The 14,741-nt window shown below is 37.7% G+C and overlaps 1 long non-coding RNA gene across 1 annotated transcript; it reads left to right on the forward strand.

The window, feature by feature from the left end:
• The first annotated feature begins 547 nt into the window (after positions 1-547).
• LOC127836122 (uncharacterized) lies at positions 548-13,762 on the forward strand. Its single transcript, XR_008028606.1, has 3 exons — positions 548-1,356; positions 12,019-12,416; positions 13,045-13,762. It is a non-coding gene; the product is annotated as an uncharacterized LOC127836122 (long non-coding RNA).
• The last annotated feature ends 979 nt before the right edge of the window (positions 13,763-14,741 follow it).

The raw sequence follows: 14,741 nt of genomic DNA on the forward strand, positions 1-14,741 counted from the left end.
ATACATTAAATACATGTCTATATTTTGCATGAATATGTTGCTCCGGTGTGTATAATTTGAGTGTTATCAGTTTTTTATAATACAAATGTACAACAACTTATGATCATTAATAGTGTTTGTATATATTTTTAGAATTAAACTCTACTGGATGTTTTTTTACTCCTTGCTAGTAGTAATTTACGGATTGAGATGTCAGTTTCAAGATTCAATACCTTTTTGCCACAATGAGTATACTAGGGTCTAGGAAATATAAAGTCTATTAAATGATATATTATCTCTTAAGCTATTTATTTGTGAAAATAATGAAGAAATCCACCAACATAGATGCATCATTTCAGCATTTACCATACAAACTATCAAATATAAATTTGCAATGTGAAATGCAATGTTTTTTTAATGCAAAATTCTGTGAACAAGTAAATTTAAGTTCCGATGACCTAGAACGTAACATTTGTCAAGGTTAGAGAGGGAGATAACGTTTTAAATCAAAATAAGCGCTTTGTAAAGGCCTTGTGAGAGATAGGGAAGTCAAACACGCGAGGTCTGATAGCTCAAACCGCGATAATACAGTTTCAATAAAATTGGTGTTAATGGACATTATACTTGTGTACCGCAGATGTACATGTAAAGGTATCTAGCAAACATAGATTGGACCCATGTTCACGATATGTTGTCATATGTGAGTAATGGACTATATGTGTGACTTGACGTTGTAAACGTATGTTACTGTTTGATTGCCTGTGTAACGCTGCCGTCAAATATTCAACATGAGCTGAAGACGACTTGTGGAAAACATCGTTTTTTTAAATGTAAATGTGGTGTATTTCTATTAAACTGCATTTTAAATTACAACAAATGACTTACGGAAATCTATGTGGTGGACTTTACCATAGTTCTCTGTGAACTATCTGAACTATTTGTATATTGTATATTGAGGTGTTTTTTTTCACTATTATGAGACGAGGTTTAAAGTTAAACGAAATGGAACAATGGTGTAAGCGTTTTATTGCAACGATGTAGTGATTGTTTGCCCGACCGCAGACGCGTCTGCTCGCTAACATTACAAAACATTTCTTCGAATGCATGTACATACTTGCAATGATAATTCTGCCTTAATACATATGTTGTCTTAAGTACAAGTATTGGAATCAAAGCAAACAATTTATACGACTTAATTTGTCATAAGCAATATCATTTTAAAATAATGTAAATATGCACATACATGTACCAATATGTGACAATGTAGTCGCACAGGCACCGCCGACCAACAACTACACAGTAACCGATGGCAACGTGACGTGTGTTGTCATGACGGCGGGTATACGCCTGACAATTCCGTACGTCACAGCTACTAAGGTAGGCACAATGCGTTGACAGGGTGCAGAATCAACGGGGTTTTCAGGGCGTTACACACGGGCTAGACAGAATGTAAACACACCGTTAAGAACTTTATTTTGTGCAAATATCTCAAATTATTGAAATACATTTGCAAAAACCTTTTGTGCATAAAAAAACAGTTTTTCTAGCAGTTTGTGCCGATATCTTAAAGGGGCCTTTTCACAGATTTTGGCATGTATTTAAGCTTGTCATTAAATGCTTTCTATTGATAAATTCAAACATGGGACCTAAAATCTCTTGTAAATCACAAACACGAATACAATTTAAAACAAGGCTATTGTCAAGCAATATGGTCCCCTACCGGCTCCAAAATTTGTCAGAAATTTCACCATTTTCAGATTTTTTTTGGTTGCCATAGCAACCACAATTTTTGACGTAGGAACAAAATGAAATGACGTGCATAATGTCAATATTGCCATCTATCCATGTTGCAAGTTTCATGAAAAAATATTAAGCACTTTTAAAGTTATCGCAGGATCCAGAAAACCACCAATTTCAGCAGTATTTCTAGTCTATTTGTTGCCATATCAACCATATTTTTGACATAGGAACAAAATTAAATGACGGGCATAATGTCCATATTGCCATATATCCACATTTTTAGTTTCATGAAAAAAATATTAAGAACTTTTAAAGTTATCGCAGGATCCAGAAAAGTGTGACAGACAGACTTACAGACAGACGGACAGACACACAGAGCGCAAACCATAAGTCCCCTCCGGTGAAACCGGTAGGGGACAAAAAGGAAAAAAGTAACCCTCAACTGGGCTCGAACCACTGATCCATGGAGTCATGGAGTAAAAAGTCTTCCGCTTAGACCATTCGACCATCCGGGCTCATGCTATGAGCTGATGTATTTTTTACTTATATAAGCAATCCTCGTAGTTTCCCAAAATATAACGACAACAACATAACACTCCAAATTATTTAATCCTTTCGCGTTGCAACGCTTTATAATTTTCAGGTTTTCAAATCGTCAAAAGATGATAATATAATTGATATTTTAGAGCTTGGAAAATGCTCAGTACCGGGTATTACTATTTCCTCACAAATAGCATAACTTAAACGAAAATATGCGAATCTGAAACCATTTTTTAATTTTGCCAATTTACCAAAACGTGAAAAGGCCCCTTTAAGGTATAAGACTCATTCCTTTGAATACGTCTGAACTCGGTGACAAATTTCACCTTGCATGACGCATAGTCGTGCGGTTACATGAAATTTTGGAACAAGTATAATCTTTATTTCCTCCGATATCGAAGATTCGAACAACATGACTATACAATAATCACAAAGCATGTCCAACATAGGAAGAGTGGCATAATTTACAAAATATATAATCATGAAAACACACACACACACATACGCACGCACGCACGCACGCACGCAATCACGCACGCACGCAATCACGCACGCACACACACCCGCACACACACACACACACACACACACACACACACACACACACACACACACACACACCACACACACACACACACACACACACACACACACACACACACACACACACACACACACACACACACACACACACAACACACACACACACACACACACACACACACACACACACACACACACACACACACACACACACACACACACACACACACACACACACACACACACACACACACACACACACACACACACACACACACACACACACACACACACACACACACACACACACACACACACACACACACACACACACACACACACACACACACACATACACACACACACACACACACACATACACACACACCCTCACACACACACACACACACACACGCACGCACGCACGCAAGCACGCACGCACGCACGCACGCACGCACACACACACACGCGCACGCGCACGCGCACACACACACACACACACACTTATAAATTTATAAATATTCAATTACCAAACTATTTCGCTATTGTCGATAACTTAATTTACTTTACCTTAAACGAAAACGAAAATTCAAGCTAAAGTTAGGTTATCCATAATATACTGACAATATCATCCTGTAGGTTAATACAAAGAAACATTATAGTCGATTTAGGCGGGTATAATATAAACAAGTTAATACAGATCACATATGAGTTTGAGTAAAACGAAATTGCTAAAAATGCCATCTTCAGGTACTGCTAATGCAAGACACACTATATGTCTACTCATTGTCAATACGCAGGGGGGCCTGCGTATACGGGAGCTTACCGCGTTTAAGTGAGAAAGTTGTTGCAAAACTTCAAAGATGGCGTCGTTTTAGTGTTTTTCGTGAAGGAGTAGCGGATATTTTCACCCGGTAAGCCAGTTTATATTTATATTTCTTTTGAATGAATACGCCCTTTCGGCTCTCCGGTGTTTGTGCTTCCCTCGGTTTTTTGTTTAAAGATCGTAGACGTAAGGATAAAAAAGTTATTGAAGGAAAACCGTTCACAAATCTGTTGTCTCCTTACGTGACGATCGAGAAACGGGATGTGCAAATATCATTTTCTCTTATAATACACAGTATTGATGCACGTGTACGGTAAAATATAACTAAAACCATGATTATTTCATTTTCCCGACGCTGTTTTATCTCTTATAACTAATTTATTGCCAAAAACTATTGGTTTAACCCCTCTTTATGGAACTGACTTCCTTTTAAGCACATTTTGGGACATGACTTCCAAATACACGAACTTTCTGTCGTGATTGAATTTACCATTGATATGAATGTTTTAAAGAACGTTTCCTCTGTATAAATGTATGCCTCTTTCATACTTTTCAAAGATACGAAACCTCAAGTCACATTACAAAAGATGAAACATAACTTGTATTGTTATAAACTGCGACATTATACGTGGGGAGCTTTACGTTTTTGCAATATACATGTACTATTAAGCAGCATAGCGCCCTTTTTGGAAGGGATATTATGTCCTGATGTTATGTTAACTAATAACCGGTTCGGAATCCATTTTATACTAATTTGCGGGGGCACACAGCAGCGGATAATATGCAGGTCAAAAATAGATTTTACATCCGGTGATGCTGGTTTTGACACCTGACGCATATATACATTTATGAATGAAAGGCTTCATGAACGTTGACGTCGCTCTTGGTTACCAGAAAAATCCCCACGTTGTACACAAAACCTGCCGACCAACTGAATCAATTCACCGATTTTAAAGAAGATGGGTTGTGGGGTAGCTGATGTACGATATAATAGAATGTTTATCAGCCTTTTCAGTAATATTTTTATTAATTAAATGTATTTTATGACGTGTCGACCTTATTCTGATATGAAATTTTCTTTAACCATTCTTTAACTGTCTTTTCATATGACGAAGGTTAAAGGGCGATAGAAAATGCATCTTTCGTTGCAGTATAACATTATGTAATTAGGAATTTAACATTAGCGGAGGACTGGGATACCATTCCACATTCGTGGACCACATGAGTTTAAATGTAGAATATGCAAGAGAGAGTCCTTAAACAGAGCCGGACTAAAACAGCAAATAAAACAAACGAACCAAACAAAAAATGTACAGATGATGTATTATGTGTTTGTTTTTTTGTAATATTTTATTATTTCTACATAGACAAGTCTGACATATAATTGCTATGAGTGCTACTTAATTACACGTTTTGTTCCGTATATGTCATGCTAGTTTCTCACTTTTTTATGAAACAAAAACCATTATCTATGTTACGTCATTTCTTCCAACAATGTCTCTGCATACATTTTCAATTGTAATCAGCACTTACATACATGATAAAAAAGATTTTGGTCGGAATGAATTTGTTATGCATTTGACATATTAACTTACCATTAGAAGGCAATATTAGGAACACACGAAATAATCTTTCTACGTGAACCAATACTTTATTCCCTTAATACAACAGTCTTAAATAATATGTATTCACATATGTATAAAAGAGAAAAAAGTACATGTTTATATTGATCACTTCTACTGAAATCATATCGTGTATTGCATTTGCACAAATCTTTCTATCCACTACAAATTCACTTTCTGCGATTATAATATAGTGACCAACTCAGAACTGGTTTATAAGAAGGTCGTCAAAAATTTGTCACATCAAAGTCACATACATGTATCAGTATCGTTATGGTAAAACGTGTCAAATGTCATTGTATTAAATAAACAATTAATATTTAAGTTTTCATTAAAAAAACATCCACCGTTATGCATCTTTTAAGCAGGTGTCAGGTATTCCAAATTGCTTCATGTATTCCGAATCGCAACAATGGCAGTATTTGGTTAAAGCAACCGTATACTAGTATCGAAACGGCTTTACTCTTTTCTGTTTTCATTACACTTATATTGCACGTACATGTGATTGTTTTGTGTGGTACTTCGACGTTATCTTTTTTGTTTGATCGGTGGGTTTTCATGTACCTTTCGCTTTCTAGAGCGGTACACACTTCGTTACGCCGTCTTTTTTAATCTTGACATCCTCGAAATATATAACTGGCGTCTTGATATCTGGAAATAGTAAGCATTTTATTTCGTTTAGTTGGCATAGTATTCCGTTTGATGCATATTCAAACATAAGTATGTCCATATGTGTTAAAATAAACAGGTAAGGATTACACTGTGTTAATAATACCGTCTTATATTTTACACACACTAAATGTTAGCGTTAAGTACGCGATAAAACATACAATAACAAAAATTGATAATATAACAATTAATAAAAAAAAGATAACTTGATTTCCTCATGTAAAAATGATTTCCAAAACACTCGCACCAATGCGGAATTCATTCACGAAATTTATTTCGCATAAAACCTTCTAACATAGGAAAGAGCTGTTTATCATTTAGAAGTCAGGTCCCAAAATGTGCTTAAAAGGAAGTTTTGTTCCAAAAAGGGGGGTTTAACCGTTATAATTCGGCATTAAATGAATTAATAGACATAAAAACACGTCGAGATAATAAAATAATCGCGATTTATGTTATATTTTACTGTAAACATGTACAAATACTGTTTATTGTGAGAGAAAATGATATTCGAACATCCAACATCTCGAAGGTCAAGAAATTAAACAACAAATTTGTCGACGGTTTTGCTTCAATAACTTTTTTATTCCGACGTCTACGGTATTGAAACAAAAAACCGAGGGGAACACAAACACCGTAGAGCCGAATTGGCTTATTCATTCAAAAGAAATATAAATATCAATTGGCTTACCGGGTGAAAATATCCGCTACTCCTTCACGAAAAACACTAAAACGACGCCATCTTTGAAGTTTTGCAACAACGTTCTCACTTAAACGCGGTAAGCTCCCGTATACGCAGGCCCCCCTGAAACGGGAAGAGTCATAAATTGATTAAATTTCCAGTGCCCAATCACTCTGTACAGTTCAACAATAAGCTTATTCCTTTTGGATTCTGTTTTTTCACAAAACCAGAGAGTATGGTTCACAATACTGTCGGTGAACTTGTAAGAGATTGCACATTTACTTGCAAATTGCCTCGACATCGCCATACTTAGGATCTTCGTTGACTTGTGGTTCACAGAGAGTGACGGTGAAGTCTTAGAAATGACGATGGCGGTAAGCGGTCTATCAGCTTCAAATAGCTTTAAATCCTCGACACATGTAATTTTATTTGCAATGTGTGAGCGTCTTTGTCTGTTTGTAATTCTAACACTGTTGCTGATTGTCCGTTTCCATGCCATCTTTTCGGAGAATTAACCACTTTCCAGATATGTTTCTAGGGTAAGCATCAAACTGTACTTTTGTAAAAGTCTGTAGATGTCAGGAATCAGCCCTTGCATATTAATGCACCCTAAGCAATATCGTGTTAGTCAATAGATGAACACTTGGCCAAGAATCTAACTGAAAGCCGGCACAGTTGCCCGAAAAACTGAAGCTTCTCAAAGTCTATCAATTCTCCGCGGATTCAATGTTTAAGCATGACAATGCAACATCGGTGTTTGTGTACCTACCGACGCTAAGAATTTGTTTAACACATCTTCTATGGGATATTTCAAGTTCATTTATGCCACCATAAGAATAGTTGCACCATAGCGGCGAGCCATATAAAGCTTTGGGCAAGACCACATTAACATATAATTTTCGAAGTGTTATAGGATTAAGTTCAGCAGGATTAAATCTGTAATGAAGGATATAAGAGAGAGTACCTCTCATCTTCGACGGTCACATTTCAGTCCAAGATGTGTGTACGTTTCTGCTTCCTGTATAGTTTCACGCCCGAGTGTCCAAGTACGTTCACGTCGACGGCATCGCTGTTCGTTGAATACTATAACTGCACATTTTATGGATTATATTCAAAGCGCCATTTACACGAATAGTCATAGCATATTTTCACCATGCCATCAAGTGCGTGCTTTGAAAATGCAATGAGAATCATGTCGTCTGCTACTGTAGGACTGTTTATATTCATTCCGTACACACAAAAACCTAGACCAGAATGTTCAAGAGCATTGATTTATCCATTTATATATACTAGATAGCAGTTCGGTGAACTTTTCCCGCCTTGTCGAGTTCCCTGATAAACAGGGAACCATTTTGATGTATGACCACGATTTTTGACAAAACTAGTCATGTTCACGTATAATTCAATGAATGCGAGCAGTAAAGTGTCGTCTATTTTTGTTTGGAGCTTGTAAAAGAGGCCGTAATGCCACACTTTATCGAACGCTTGTCTCCCATCCAGGTAGCACACGTATAGCTTTGATCCATGTTCACGTGCAAAATAGACACTTTCACGTAACATGAATGACGTCATCAGACAGTCAAGACCCTCCTGGAAACCACCCTGTTTAATGTTAATGTCGGCCATCATATGTGTACTAAATCGGTGTAAAAGCACAGATTCAAAGAGCTTTAACACAATAGTAGTAAGGGTTAAAGCTCTGTAGCTACCCGGATTGTCCTTTGGTTTCGATCCTCCTTTATGTAGGTTTATTATAACACCACGCTTGAGAATGTCAGGAATGTACACTGTACGAAGAATTGCAGTGAAGAAATTAGCTAATAATGGCGAAATAGCACTCGCTACTGGCTTGAGATGCTCGTATGTTATACCACCATATCCAGGAGCCTTTCCCCTCGGACAAGAACGTATACACCTCTCAATGTCTTCGGGCATTACTGTGGCGTTGCTGTCAGGTATCAATGTCTCACGCAGTTGCCCGACGTTTTGTGGCACATGATCACGCCATTTGTCATCAAAATGCTCATAGTTAGATGTTGAATATAGTCTTTCAAAATAAAACCCCCATTGTTCCGTAATCGCTTTTTGGTCACGATGCACAATTTCACCAAACTTGATACCAGATGTGGACTTATTACAGTTATGGGCCATACGGCGTGTGTTGACCTGTTTCCAGAAATCATTTGTATTTATTTCTGCAGATTCGTCAATTTCCCGGTTCATCTGCATATGCTCATTTTCTGCCTTTCTATGGGCTCGCCGGATGTCCCTCTTTGCCGTCCTATAGGACATATACTCAGCGTTAGTTTTGTTCCTCGGAAGTCCAGCACGACACCACTGGGACCTATAATAGCGCATCTGTTTATGGTATTCACGTAAACCACTATCCCAGTACGGCTTTGAAAGAGACTGAAATGGTCTATGACCGATACAAGTTCCTACCGCTCCTGTCAGCACGTCACATAACGTAGTATATGTTGAGTCAATAAATTCTTTACTATCGCACACATATGTACATTGATTCAAAGAGTTTGTATCATTTCCAACATAGTCACTAATTTGTGCATCCGTGGCTCTTTTCCAGCTGATACGTTTAAAAGATTCTTCACTGATGTTAAATTTACCGTCTGACACAGGAAAGTTTATGTTTACTGTGACAGGTCTATGTCTAGATACATTAAGACAATCATCATAAAATTTCACAATGCGAAACGAGATCAATACAGTCACTAGATAAACAAATATAGTCAATCACTGATTCATATACACCATCATATGATACAAATCTAGACTTCATACCATTACAAGCTGGCAAACAGTTTACAGGTATATTCTGCGGGTCTGAAAAGAACTGCCTAAGAAGCAAACTTCTGGGTTTGTCATCAAGTACAGAACAATTCAAATCACCCATAAGAATTACCATCCCTAACTCACAATAGGCACACCAAAGTTCATACAATTTCTGAACGTAATCACTGTATAACACATTAAAATGATTGGTACACGGTAGATACACTTGAAAAATAAATACATAATTGATTGGTGATATTTGTAACTGTATACCAATAATTCTATCATCATCAATTTCAAGTGGCGAAACTCTGTCATTGAGTTCATGTCGCCAAAGTAGGGCTACTCCCCCTTTACCAATTTTCCGTTTGCTAGGCAATTATAGGTCATTATCACACTTGACAATATATCTATAATTTTAAAAGCAGAGTCGAGAAAATGTACACTTTGTTGAAGTAACCAATGTTCAGAAATACCACAAATATTTATGTGAAAGTTAGTCAATGTTTTACACAAGTATGATGCGCTGGACATAATTCCAGTTGCATTCCATGTCAATAGTTTTAATTTAAAGTCTTCCATTACAACACATTAAATGGAGCCATTATCACACCCAACACTCGGGTTAGTCCATCTCCGTATCCAGACTGCTAAATCGATTTGACCAGGGGTCGTTATTATAGGAGTCGAAGCGAGGAGCGTCCACCCAATTTTCCAAACGCTTACGTCGCTCTCGAAGTCTCGGCGATTGCTCTCTCGCCACCCTTTTACGCCATGGCCTGCAAAAAATATATATCGGCCAAAAGTCATATTCCAATAAGCGGTCGGCCATGTCATTATCGTAAACGTTAAGTCGAATCACAACCTTTCCTGGTCTTGACTTAGAGGGGAAAACACCCAGCATTGACACAGCTGGGCCTTTCCGTTCTATTACTTTTGTAAGAATGTCTATATTTACCTTTTTTACTAAGGCCAAGAAGACAGAAACGAGGCGTCCGCCTGCGTCGTTTCACTTCAAAGTCACCCCCCTCCAGCCATTCACCTGTAGGTATGTCATCTGACCGCTCTGTGACACGTACCGGTATCGGGAGTTGCACTTAGGTTACCTGCGACGTGTGTTCTGTCGTTGTAGGGACACGACGCGAGCAGGCACGATTGCTCGGCTTAACAACATCAAGAGTTTTATCGGAGACTAGAGGTTTATCGCACTCGTTGTCAATCACTTCTGGCACAGAACGAACGTCGCCCCTTATGTCAGGCGAACCAATGACAGATCGGAACCGCGGTGAATGTAACGCTGCTATCTAACACACAGTTTCCAGTATATTCCGCGTTTTAATCCTGATTATTCACATCATCTATCAACGGGTGGACCTCTAGAACCATGAGTCTGTCCTCTAGCTCAGTGATCTTCGCCACAGATGCACTGACTACCGTCACTAAGTTTCTAATGGTCGATAAAGTGCTGTCGGAACAGTCTTTTATAGCCTCATTACACTTCAAAATGTGTACCTTGATTGACCGAAGTGAGTCTATTGTAGCTTCCGTTTCCTTCGGACGCAGCTCGTTTCTTGCATACATAGCCTGTTTGAAAATCAGATGATCCGCCTGAAGGGTAGAAATCTGGTATTTCAGTATGCAGATATCACTAGAACACATACACTTTCCAGGTTGTCGACCACTACCAACCTGATTTTCAGTCTCTATATTCGTAATCGCTCGCACTACTGTTGATTTCCTAGCCTTCGCAGTGCTGATCATCGGCTTCAGCAAGTACGGTTCTCCACCTTCAGCAACCTCAATAATCGCGTAAATATCTTGTGCGAGCCGAACCGGAAGTGGCTCGCTGCTCCGCGTAAACATTCTTTTCTTGAGCACAACAACATCGCTAAACGGGAAGTCCTCACACGTTTGCTTTAGGTGTTCAAAGTATGTATTGGGTATCCGCTCAAGGTCAATTTCACTAGAAGAAAATTCTCTCAAAATTTGCAAAACATACATTTCTCTAGGGAGCGAATTAAATTTAAATCAAGTAATTCTGATGTATTTCACATCGCCATAAGCAGTATAAAAATCTGTCTTTTATGCAATAGTTGAAATTCTTAAGAAAAATTGTTTTAAAAAGTTATTTGCAAAAAAGCAGCAATTACCGGTGTGTTACTGTTACATCCAATTACGTTTAATTGGAAAACCCCAACAAAGTCACGTGATTCTGCACCCTGGTTGATGCAATGTCTTAAATTAAAATACACACAGACAAAGTGATATAGCAAATATACGAAAATATCAGTGATATAAATTACGAGTTGTCTTCCTATTTTCAGAGAAATGCACGACTACGAGTGTATACATTGTAAGGCTATCAATATGTGTGCGAAAGGATTTTAAAGAGTCGATGGTTGTTTAAACATGCTTATTGTAAATTAGTTCTATACATTTGTTGGTCTGTTTTTAAATCGCTGTTTGTATTTTAGTATTTATTTTATGAACATGAACTGCGTTGGAACAAACGATTTCTTTTGCAATTTGATCTGCGATCTTTGGTTGTTTTTAAATGATCAAACAACGTATTCATGTACGTCCAAACTTAACTAATATTTATTATTTTAATGATGATGACTTGCTTTCAGAATGACACAGTAAACATTACAATTCCACAGAACGGCACAACCTACAGTGGTGTGTTCCAAACCCGACGGCACGAACCAACTCAACATAAAATTTCTAGACAACTAGAACTTGACATTCATCTTCGCTAACTCATCAACAGTAGATAATGAATACGAATGGCAGCTTGTATTTTTGAATTATATTATTGACAAATCCTATTTCCCGAACGCTACCAATTTAGGAAAGCACAATTTGACGTTAACTTTCCCAAACGGAACGAATGCTGCGCAATTCAACGGTTCCTACCGCTGCGACCGCACGCGAGACATCCCGTTGTCAATGGGAGTTACCATGACGATGGTAAATTTGAGTTACAGAGCATTTGGATCAGACAGTCACACGAACATTTCCTCAGAAAGTGAGTTGTTTTTTTCGTTATTGTTTATGACACATGTGAGTCAAAGTTTGAATACCTATGATGGACCTTGCGTACGTGCTGAAGATTGTTTTACATATGATGATGATTATGATTGATATGATGGTAGTGGTTGTGTTTGTGGTGTAAATAGTGGTTGTGGTGGTGGTGATGACTATGATAATGACGAAGCAGCAGAAAAATCAGATGATGATTTTGGTCGTGGTTACGACAGTGATAATGATGATTATTAAGATAATTAAGAATATGATGATGATGCTTATGATGCTGATGCTGCTGCTGCTGCTGATGATGATGATGATTATGACGATTATGATTGTGGCGATTTTGATTATGATTAAAGTGATGATGATTATGATGATGATGATGATGATGATGATGATGATGATGATGATGATGATGATGATGATGATGATGATGATGATGATGATGATAATGATGGTGATGGTGATGGTGATGGTGATGGTGATGATGATGATGATGATGATGATGATGATGATGATGATGATGATGATGATGATTTGTTAATCAAAATGCAACACTAAAAGCTTTATATTTGCAAATGATTTTTTTAAAGAAATTATTACATGTATTGTTCTCATATTTTAAGACGTGAGCACGAGTCTTGGTAGACATGGCATAAGCCCGGAAACTGACCTCGCCCTGGCCCTCGCAGTGGGAATTGCTCTCGGGTCGTGTATTCTACTCACCGTGGTAGTGTACGTGATAGCGAGCAGGGCCCGGGGGCACAAGAACCTAAAATAAGCCAGTGGAAGACAGTACGACGTGTCGTTTTTTTAATTGACTGGACTCAAAAGAGATTTCCATGACAGTTCCAATATTTATCATAGTTTTAAGTGTTCATACGTTTTTGTGCATGAACTGTTTAGTAAATTATATTTACTGCGAAGATCTATTACTAATTATTTGAAAGATCTCTCTAAACGTCATTTTTGGTGCTTTTTTTATGATCGACGACCATGACATATCATATGTTCATTCTGTATGATAAAACTAATATGTCTTAGCTTGTTTTAATCTATAATATACTGAATATGAGCACGTGCACATGAAGGATCGTGAAATAACACAATCATTCACAGTGCTCAATAGTTTAAGAAACAAATACGTGTTTCTATATTGTGTTTAGAATGTTTTCAATTAGGTCTCTTTCATCTGCATATGCATATCGTACTTAACATATGAGCCGCGTTCTGAGAAAACTGGGCATAATGCATGTGCGTAAAGTCTTGTCCCAGATTAGCCTGTGCAGTCCGCACAGGCTAATCAGAGACGTCAATTTCCGCTTTATTATGACATTTTTCGTTTACATATAAAGTTTCGTCTTAGCAAAAATCCAATTTAGGCGGAAAGTGTCGTCCCTGATTAGCCTGTGCGGACTGCACAGGCCAATCTGGGACGACACTTTACGCACATGCACTATGTCCAGTTTTTGCAAAACGCGACTCATATATATGCAAGTAGCACATATGCACGTGACCACTCTGAAGTAAGTTATAAGAGACTTAACATGCATGTGTACAGACGGCGGTACTTCAATACTTATGCATAACTAAAGGAACGATCAAATGGTCCATTCTTCAATACTTTTGCATAATTAAAGGGACGATACGTGTATTTACTGGACATTCGGATTGGTTGATTCGGCATTGTCGTATAAGTATCAGGAGTTACGACTGACTTATGGGGTTTGAAAAGGCATATATACATGTACGTTAAGTGTCGTCCCAGATAAGCCTTTGCAGTCTACACAGGCTAATCAGGCACGACATTTTCCGCCTGTTCTGGATTTTTACTAAGAAGAAACTTTCTTTTAACGCAAAAATCGTAAAAACGGAATGTGTCGTCCTGATTAGCCTGTGCGGACTGCATAGGCTGTACTAGGATGACACGTTACGCACATTCATTAAATCCTTTTTCCCAGTGCACGGCCCATGTGTTTATGACTAGTATGTACTGAAATGAAGTTACTAAATATGGTAGTGCGTCACATTTGTTGTACGAAATAAACAATTGTCATACGATTTTAAATAAAACAGAGTCGGGTTCAGTAATGATTTGGAGATAAGCTGTTTCCTTAAATAGATATTAATAGCTAAATTCGAAAAGAGAAGGAACCCGAGGGTTTTCAACAGGCAATGTTTATTACATTTAAAATATGACAGAGTATTAGTATATCGAAGAAACATACATCACAAATGAACTTGAATACCTGCATATTATTGTGTAAAAAAATACAATGAATAAAAAGAGATAATTTATCAAATGTGCACACTTATCAATCAA

Source organism: Dreissena polymorpha, chromosome 6, assembly GCF_020536995.1.
Source record: "Dreissena polymorpha isolate Duluth1 chromosome 6, UMN_Dpol_1.0, whole genome shotgun sequence".
NCBI lineage: Eukaryota > Metazoa > Mollusca > Bivalvia > Myida > Dreissenidae > Dreissena > Dreissena polymorpha.